Source organism: Marmota flaviventris, chromosome 10, assembly GCF_047511675.1.
Source record: "Marmota flaviventris isolate mMarFla1 chromosome 10, mMarFla1.hap1, whole genome shotgun sequence".
NCBI classification, from domain to species: Eukaryota; Metazoa; Chordata; class Mammalia; order Rodentia; family Sciuridae; genus Marmota; species Marmota flaviventris.
Window position 1 is genome coordinate 40,985,963 of NC_092507.1, and position 6,822 is coordinate 40,992,784.

At 43.7% G+C, this 6,822-nt stretch overlaps 1 protein-coding gene across 1 annotated transcript in view; it reads right to left on the reverse strand.

The window, feature by feature from the left end:
- The window catches only part of Rab3b (RAB3B, member RAS oncogene family), a 60,347-nt gene extending 54,726 nt beyond the window's left edge, over positions 1 to 5,621 (reverse strand). Inside the window, exon 1 of the mRNA XM_027945014.2 lies at positions 5,491 to 5,621. The gene's annotated coding sequence lies outside the window, so the exon portion shown is untranslated. The remainder of the gene's footprint in view (positions 1 to 5,490) is intronic.
- Between the last annotated feature and the right edge of the window lie 1,201 nt (positions 5,622 to 6,822).

The following is a 6,822-nucleotide window of genomic DNA, read 5'->3' on the forward strand; positions in this document are numbered from 1 at the left end:
AGTATTTAATAATTTAAAAAGTACTAAGACTTTAAAAATTCTTCATAAAATCATTTCCTACGACCAGTTCTTTAATGTTGTCATTCTCTTTGAGAGCTGCTTTTCAGTTTAAGTTGTGTTTCTATTCTTAATTATTATATATTAAATTGAAGTGAACATTTCTCTCTTTTTTTAATTATTTAAGTTGTAGATGGACTGAATACCTTTCTTTAAATTTATTTTTATGTGGTGCTGAGGATCGAACCCAGTGCCTCACATGCTAGGCAAGTACTGTACTACTGAGCTACAGCCCCAACCCTGAAGTGAACATTTCTTTGCATAAACCTTTGTTCACTTTCCTAATTATTTCCTCAAAAAGTGGTCAAAGGGCAACTTCACTAAAACACAGCTTTGATTTTCATTTTAATTTCATGTCCTTTATCTTATTTTATCCTCTAAACCTGGGAAATAAAGTTGAAAGGACAAGGATTATTCCCATTTGAATTAAGAAGATTCACCCAAGTCTCATAGCTAATGGCTGAGACTAGACTCGGTACCCTGCAGTGTTATGGGAAAGTTTTAAATTTCTGCTCTACCCATCAGTTGAATTCTTAAGCAAGTCGTATTGACTCACTAAGTCAGAGCATTATTACCTTAAAATAGGAAATTGCCACCTACTTCATGGAGCAATGGTACAAATATAGTAAGCACTACTATATGTAAACAATCTGAGCATTTATTGGCCTATAGGAGGTACTCTAAAATTATTACTTCACTAGCCCCTTTTATTCACATTTGCTGTCAAATTTTGTTCAACTGCCTCTCTCTCATCTGGGCTTCATTATTTGGGTGCTGTTTTACAACAAACTAACTGCTTCTCTTTCTGGATTGAAAGGAGTTTTATCTATCATGGGGACACCAACACTGGACCTATATCTTTAGAAGATGATACTTCTTTCAATAAACATTAATTATTTTTCATGTGCCAGATTACCAATATAAATGTTTTCATTTTATCTGATGAAGCCAGTTTTACACTCTTAAACTGCTAGAATTAGAAGGATACTGAAGTGACAGGTTTATCATAACAAAAACCCTGGCTATTTGTGCCAGCTTTCATAGTAACTCAGTGTATGAAATTGGGCAGGTCATTAAAACTCTAAGACTCAGTGTTCTCATCTAATAATAATAATAACTACTTCACAAGGCTGCTGTGAATTTTAAATAAGAGAATGAATGTAACTGCTTTATACACCATGCTGAGAAAATACATGTGGCCTTATGTAGAAACAGAGGGAAATTTTTCTACATTTATTAGCCTTGCAGATGTGGAGAGTGGAGAGTGATGGCGAGAGTCAAAGATAGTTTCAATTCCTGTTCCGATCCAACCCCTAGCATCATTTTGTAGGTAAATGAAATTGAGGCTCCACAAAGAGAAGCAAATTGTTTAAGGCCACACAGTTCATGATCCGAACTTCTGTTAGCCGGTGTCTTCCAGATTTGACAGGGCTTAAGGAAGATAAAAGCCAGAACAATTTTAGGGTGAGTAGAGAAGTGTCCCCAACACCATTCCGTACTTGCCACACTCTGCCATCAACATCTGCTTATGTGCACACAGCACAGCTTTCCCAGTAGGTGGTGTGAGAATAGAAGCCCCCAAGGGGGATCTTCTCAGGAGGGGGGCAAGGGGGACACAGACATCTGGAAGAGAGGCAAAAAACGTCCCAGCAGGCAGCCCCCTGAGGCAGATCTGAGCAGACAGGTCACTGCACAGTAGTGCATGCAGAACTGCATTTGTAAGATAAGATTGATCAAACCTTCCCTCTCTTTTGTGACAGTCACATAAAATGATAAAGCTGGGTGGCTCACTGTCTCCATGAGCAATACAAATGAAGGCCTAGGAATCATCTGGGAAGTATGTTATCCCTGATCCCAGGCTGGGGGAAGGAAAGAAGTGGATCCTCAAAAAAAGATGTGAAAAAACAAATGTCCCTTTCAGTCTCATAGGCAGCAGAAATAAACACCTAAGTAAGAATCAACTTCAGCCAGGAAAAAGGCAGGGGAGATATCCCCCTAAAATCCATCAAGAAGATATCAACTCAATAAATATAGCAAAGAAGGGAATTCTTTTTTGATTGAGCCAAAAGCTCGGACAGGGAGATTGAGTCCAAGAGACCTGGGTTAAGTCCTGGAACTCTCAGTAGTTGTGTAAATTTAGGCAAATCACATCCCGAGCCTCAGTTTCCTCATCTAAAAAATAAGTTAATAAAATGGCTTCCTGGCAAAACTCTTGTAAGAATTAAAACTAGTACATAAGAGAGATCTTTATAAATCACTTTGAAATTTTGGGGTTTTTTTTTCTCTGTGCTTCATGTTTTCTCATAGCAACTCATCTAAGTACTGAAAATAGTTTGGGGTTCCAAAGCAAACAAAGTCGATATAATTTCCTGCTTTGTCATTTATTAACGGTGAGATCTGGGCAAGAAATTTTACATGACTAAGAAACAGTTTCCTCCTTTGTAAAATAAGCATTTGGGGAAGAATATAGGTAATATAGGTGATTTAGCACAGTACATGGAATATAGCAGGTGTTCAAAAAATGTAATTCCTTATCTTCCTTCAGAGAACATTTATCAGTGGGGCTAAGGAGTTAGGCAAATGTGGACCTCCCTCTACTATATATATGCCCATTCTCCCAAAAGGCATATTCTTTTAAAATTAAATCTTTAATTCATTTTCCACTGCCAACCCATCATCACCAGCCTAGCCCAGCCCACCTCCTCATTGTTATCCCAGGTCTTGTATAGCCAATAGAAACACCATCATAATTGCTATCATATATTGAGCTCCTACTAACCGCCAAGTATTCTACTAGTTACTTTCAATGCATTTTATCTGCACAACAGCAGATGCTTGATAAATGTTCATTTTCTTCCTTCTCCAGGTTGGAAAAAGATAATATTACTCAGCAATAAAAGAGAATACAATTTTGGCATTTACAAGTAAATGGATAGAGATGGAAAATATCATGCTAAGCAAAGTAAGCCAATGGGAAAAAAACAAAGGCCGAATGTTCTCTCCGTTAAGTAGAGGCTGATCCATAATGGGGGATGGCATGGGGAAAATGGAGAAACTTTGGGCAAAGGGGAGGGAGTGGAGGGGATGAAATATGGGGACAGGAAAAATGGTGGAAAGTGATAGATATTATTACCCTAGGTACATATATGAGTGCACATATGGTGCAATGCTACATTGTATACAGATAAAAGAAAAGTTGTGCTGCAATTGTATACAATGAATCAAAATGCATTCTGCTGTCATATATACCTAATTAAAATAAATTTTTAAAAACTTTAAAAAAAGATAGCCATGTGTGTAACTGCTGACAGAATGGAGGCACACCTGCATAAGAACATCAGTGTGTGGGTGGGAGATGTGGCTCAAGCGGTAGCATGCTGGCCTGGCATGCGTGCTGCCGGGTTGGATCCTCAGCACCACATACAAAGATGTTGTGTCCGCCGAAAACTAAAAAATAAATATTAAAAATTCTCTCTCTCTCTCTCTCTCTCTCTCTCTCTCTCTCTCTCTCTCTTTAAAAAAAAAGACATATTAAAAAAAAGGAACATCAGTGTACATCACATTTATAAGTACTTTACAGTTTACAAAGCTCTTTTCACCCATTATATCCTATTGGCTTCTCATAATCCTTGGGGTAGATGAAGAAATTGAGGCAGAAACCACCTCAGCTCAATTCTTCATTCAGTCAACATTCACCAAGCACCTAGCATGTACTGGGCCCTGTGCATATTCTGGGAAGATGTCCTAATGAGCTCCAAACTTTTTTTTTTTTTTTGTACTTATAGATGGACAGAATGCCTTTATTTTATTTGTTTATTTTTATGTGGTGTTGAGGATTGAACCCAGTGCCTCAGCATGCTAGGCAAGCACTCTGAGTGCTGAGCTACAGCCCCAGCCCCCATGAGCTCCAAACTTAAGTATTCTGTTACTGATAGCTTCTTCTTCTTCTTTTTTTTTTTTAATTACAATCTTTAAGAAACTGGAAATTTATTTCTTGGATTGGAGGTCATTTTAGATTTTGCCTTTTCCTATACTGTATCCTCTAGTAGGAATGCACTTTACTCCACTACTAGCTAAAATCCCTCATGAGGAGGTTCCCTGACCCACCTGCCTTCCCAAAAGGCCTCGCCTCTGACTACCACCATTCTAGCCCTTCCCATTACCACAGAGAGGGCCTTTCATAACTTCCATTGTCTTCCTCTGTTTATAGCATAGAATAGATGTGTGCTGTACCTAAGCGCATACACTCATATCCAATCATTTTATTGTCCTCCATCCCTGCACATCTGGATTCTGGGAAGCTGTGATGGAAACCCATACACACCCACATATACACCTCTCTTAGTTTCCAGAGGTTGCCACACTGTCCACCCCAAAGTCCCTTCCACGCTTAGACTCCAGAACAGAGGAAGCCTATGGATGAATTTTTCCTGTCCACGATTTGCTTCTTGTTAGTGATCCCAGGTGGCAATGTAATCTGGTCCAGTGCTAGTCCCCCCCCCAACACCTCTCAGTCTTCTGAGAATCCTAGCACCTAGGCTTCACTGTTCGCATTACTTCCCCCAACACACCACAACCCACACCTGGTCTCCTCCCCAACCTGACCCAGTGCCCCCACCACCCCAAATTCTCCAAGTTCGCTCACCTTTCTTCCACCTCCAGCCTCCAGACCCTGCTCTATTCCAGCGTCTCCCCGCCCCGACTCCTGACTAGAACCCAGGCGCCCCCTGCCCACATCTAGAACCATGCCCACTCCCTCCTCCAGCTTCCGCGCCCTTGCTCTGCAGTCCGGGTAGACCCAGCTGGCCTCCCACCTTTTCATTCTTCCAAGCTAGCAGCTTCCAAGCCCCACCCCTCGCCCTGCATTCACCGCGACCCCTTCTCGGGTACCAACTGGGTTCCAGCTTTGCGCTCCCTCCTTTAGTAGCTATTCATATTCACACCTCCTGTCCGCTGACCCTCTCTCGGACCTGACACCCTCGCCTACTCAGCGCCCCTTCCTCTCAGCACCTCACTCCTCATCCGTTCCCCTCCCCTCCCCTCTTCGCCTCCACGCCTCCTCCTGCCCTAGCTCCTCGGCTCCCGGGCTCCCTCTTTCCGCACTAACCCTCCCAGCTCTACCCCGAGCCGCCAACGCCCCCCTCCCCAGTTTTCCCAGCAATCCCGCTGCCCTTCAGTTGCAGCTCATCTTTCCTCCCATGCGGGGCACGCTTTCTTGCCCTCTGCCCTTGGAGCTCCCCGGGAGGCCCCTACCTTTCAGGGAGAGCCCCTCAACGCCCCCTGCCAAGGCCAGTGCCTCCTCCTTGTCTCGGCGCCCCTCTCTAACGGCCTCCCCCAGCCCTTCTTTTCGGTGTCCCCTCGGCTGCCCAGCGCTAGCTCTCAGCACTCGTTCACTTTTCCTCGCCGGCTGGATGATGGGGCCGCGCCCCTTACCTCGGACTCCGAGGTGGACGAGGTACTGGCTCACGGACTGCGCAGCCGGACAGTCCCACGTGGCGGCAGGAGGGTTGCTGCGGGATCTGGGGAGCCTGGCAGGGTGGAGCCGGGTGGAGCGAGACGGACGGATCTGGTCCCCACCTCAGCGGATGAGGACTGAGGCTCACTCAGGCTCCAGCTGGGTTCAGCTCCCGCTGAGTCCAGTCCCCGCCCAGGGGCGGAGTCCGTGTTCGCCCCGCCCCTAGCTCCTGGCAGGTGTTGGGAATCCAAGGTATCTTGGGGGCCCACAGCTTCCCCATATTTGGGTGGCTATTGTGATTTACCTTAATTCTCACATCTTGCTCCACAGAAAATCTACTGGGTGACCAGAGAGCTTTGATGATAAAGTAGATGATGATAGGCACTGAGCTTTCCTTTTTTCAAATAACTTTCTTGCGGGTTACATCGCTCCTTTCTCACAAAAGCCCAGAGAGGGAGAGAGGCAGAACCTTAATGGCGGACTACAAGTAGAAACTAAGCCAGAAATCTGGGTATCGTCCTCAATTTGATGCATTCCTTCACTTGTTCTGCAGTCCTGGTAGACCCAGCTGGCCTCCCATCTTTTCATTCTTCCAAGCTAGCAGCTTCCAAGCCCACCCCTCCTGGCCTTAGTATATCCTTACTCTTCCTCTTGATTCCTACTGCCCATTCTCTGATTCAGGATTCATTACTTCTTGCCTGGACTAAAGCAACAGCTTTGTTATTCCTAATTCTGCTCTCCAATACCTCCTCTACATCAGTGGCCTGAGTAACCTTTTTGTAAAATTTTTATTACTATTATTAATTTTAGTTGTAGATGAATACAATACATTTATTTATTTATTTATTTATTTGTAATACTGAGGATAGAACCTAGTGCCTCACATGTGCTAAGCAAGAGCTCTACCACTGAGCCACAATCCAAGCCCCCTGAGTAACCTTTTTAAATGTCACTATCAACCTGGTTTTAAAACAAACCAAAAGAAAAAGAAAAGAAAACTTTCAGTGTTTCCCCATTACCAACAGTAGCTTGGAGGCTACCAACTGGAATGGAAAGTTTTCTTGCCTGAGCATTAGAAAGTCCCACTCTTCCAAGAGTGGTATGTACAGAAGATAATTAGCAACCCACCTTCAAACCCTCTTGTGGACTTCACTTCCAGTCTTCCTGAGGCCACAGGAGCCAGCTGACTGTTTTAGTCTAAAGTAGTTGTCCTTCCCTACACTCTTCCCCTATACCAAATCTTAGAGGTCTGAGTCAAATACCAAAACCAGTTTTTCACCAAGTTGCATTCTGAACCTGTCTACATTCTT